Raw genomic sequence first — 2,919 nt, forward strand, 5'->3', positions numbered from 1 at the left:
AAGGAGTGTTTCTACTAGCAACCAAATTCATCAACTCGTCCATCTTAGCACTAAGCGAGTTAATTTCTTCTATAGCGTGTACCTTTTTGCTAGCAGGTGACCTTTCAGTATGCCACTGAGAGTAGTTGGTCATGATATTGTCTAGGAGTTTTGTAGCGTCTCCTAACGTGATTTCCATGAATGTTCCACCTGAGGCGGAGTCCAAGATATTGCGAGAAGCGAAATTCAAACCAGCGTAAAAGATTTGTATAATCATCCACAAACTCAAGCCATGAGCGGGACAATTTCTAATCATAAGCTTCATCCTCTCCCAAGATTGTGCAACGTGTTCATGATCAAGTTGCTTGAAATTCATGATATCGTTATGTAAGGAGATGATCTTAGCCGGCGGAAAATACTTGGATATGTAAGCATCTTTGCACTTATCCCAAGAATCGATACTATTTTTGGGCAAAGAAGAAAACTAAGTTTTTGCGCGATCTCGCAACGAGAAAGGAAAAAGCTTCAACTTAATCACGTCATTATCCACATCTCTTTTCTTTTGCATATCGCAAAGCTCAATAAAGGTATTGAGATGGGATGCGGCATCTTCACTAGGAAGGCTAGAGAATAGCTCTTTCATAACAAGATTCAGCAAAGCTGCGTTGATTTCATACGATTCCACACTAGTGGCGGGAGCAATCGGAGTACTAATAAAATCATTATTATTAGTGCTCGAGAAGTTGCAAAGTTTGGTGTTATCAGCCATGATGACTTCAACTAACAAACAAGCACACAAGCAAGCAAGAAAACCGGCAAAGGCAAAAGAAAACGGCAAAGGAGAAAGGCAAATGAAAACGGCAAATGTGAAGTCGGGGAGAGGAAAACGAGAGGCAACTGGCAAAAAAGTAAATGCAGGAGATGAGTTTGTGAGACCTACTTGGATAGATCTCTCCTTCCCCGGCAACGGCGCCATAAATACTTCGGCTGATGCAACAAAAGGCCTTCCAACGGCGCCAGAAACACGTGCTGCCGGGAAACTGTTCTTGATACTCTTGAGCAACGGCACCATGAATCCTTCTGCTACGACTACGCCTTTAGGGACTTCCTAGGCAAATATGCAAAGGATTTCCCCGTGGCCTTGGAGCCTTGCGTTGGTGTTCCCTCGAAGCGGAAAGGATGATGTAGCGCAGCGGTGGTAAGTATTTCCCTCAGTTTTGAGAACCAAGGTATCGAACCAGAGAAGGAGTATCACAAGTGCCTGCACAAACACAAAAGGCTTGCTCCCAACGCTATGAAGGGGTTGTCAATCCCTTATAGATTGTTTGCCAAGTGAGAACTGAAAGCAACAAAGTAACAAAGCAAAGTAAAAGCGGAGGTGTAAACGATAGGTGTGAATAGACCTGGGAGCCGTACTGTTTACTAGTGGCTTCTCTCATGAAAGCAAGTAGACGGTGGGTGAACGAATTACTATCGAGCAATTGATAGAACCGCGCAAAGTCGTGACATGATCTATGGCAACGATTATATCTATAGGCATCACGTCCAAAACAAGTAGATCGATACTTTCTGCATCTATTACTATTACTCCACACGTCGACCGCTATCCAGCATGCATCTAGTGTACTAAGTCCAAAAGAACAGAGTAATGCCTTAAGCAAGATGACATTATGTAGATGGACAATCTCATATCTACGACAAAGCCCACCTTGTTACCCTTGATGGCAACTACACGATGTGTGCCTTGCTGCCCCTACTGTCACTGGGAAAGGTCACCACACGGTAAGAACCCAAAACCAAGCACTTCTCCCATTGCAAGAATCATAGATCTAGTTGGCCAAACAAAACCCAAGACTCGGAGAGACTTACAAGGATATCAAATCACGCATATAAGAAATAAACAAAGACTCAAATATATATGATAGATAATCTGATCACAAATCCACAATTCATCGGATCTCGACAAACACACCGCAAAAGAGGATTACATCGGATAGATCTCCATGAAGATCATGGAGAACTTTGTATTGAAGATCCAAGAGAGAGAAGAAGCCATCTAGCTACTAACTACGGACCCGTAGGTCTGTAGTGAACTACTCACGAGTCATTGGAGGGGCGATGATGTTGATGAAGAAGCCCTCCAACTCCAAAGTCCCCTCCGATAGGGTACCGGGAAGGGTCTCCAGATGAGATCTCACGGAAACGGAAGCTTGCGGTGGCGGAAAAGTGTTTTCGTGGACGCCCTGATTTTTTCTGGATTTTTAGGGAATATATAGGCCAAAGACCTAGGGCAGGGGAGCGCCAGGGAGGCCACAAGCTAGGTTGCCGCGGCCTCCCCCCTGGCCGCGGCAACAGGGCTTGTGGCCTCCGTGTGGGCCTAGTTGCTTGGCCCTCAAGCCTCGTGATCTTCTTCCGTTCTGAAAAAATCATTTTTGGGATTTTATTCCGTTTGGACTCCGTTCCAAAATCAGATCTGAAAAGAGTCAAAAACACAGAAAAACAGGAACTGGCGCTTGGCACTGAGTTAATAAGTTAGTCCCAAAAAAAGATATAGAAGGTAAACAAAACATCCAAAGTTGTCAAGATAACAGCGTGAAACCATCAAAAATTATAGATACGTTTGAGACGTATCAGCGCTCTACCAAGGCAACGGCGGTGGCTTCAAGTCCTCCACCAACGTTGCCTCCCGTGGCCGCGGCGGTAGCAGTGGATGAACCTCTCGCTACCGAGGATCGCCGCGCAAAGGGAAAAACAGCAACCCCTCTCGTGGCAACAACGGCAGCAGCTACAACGGGTGACCCTCCTACAACAACTCCAAGGGTCCCCGCCCGAACCCCTCCACCAAGTCTCGCCTCGACGCCGTCAAGTGTCAAATCTGTGGCAAGTTGGGGCACTCGGCGAAAGACTGCTGGTACCGTTTTGAGGATGATGGCGACTCAT

Source organism: Hordeum vulgare, chromosome 3H (assembly GCF_904849725.1).
Source record: "Hordeum vulgare subsp. vulgare chromosome 3H, MorexV3_pseudomolecules_assembly, whole genome shotgun sequence".
NCBI classification, from domain to species: Eukaryota; Viridiplantae; Streptophyta; class Magnoliopsida; order Poales; family Poaceae; genus Hordeum; species Hordeum vulgare.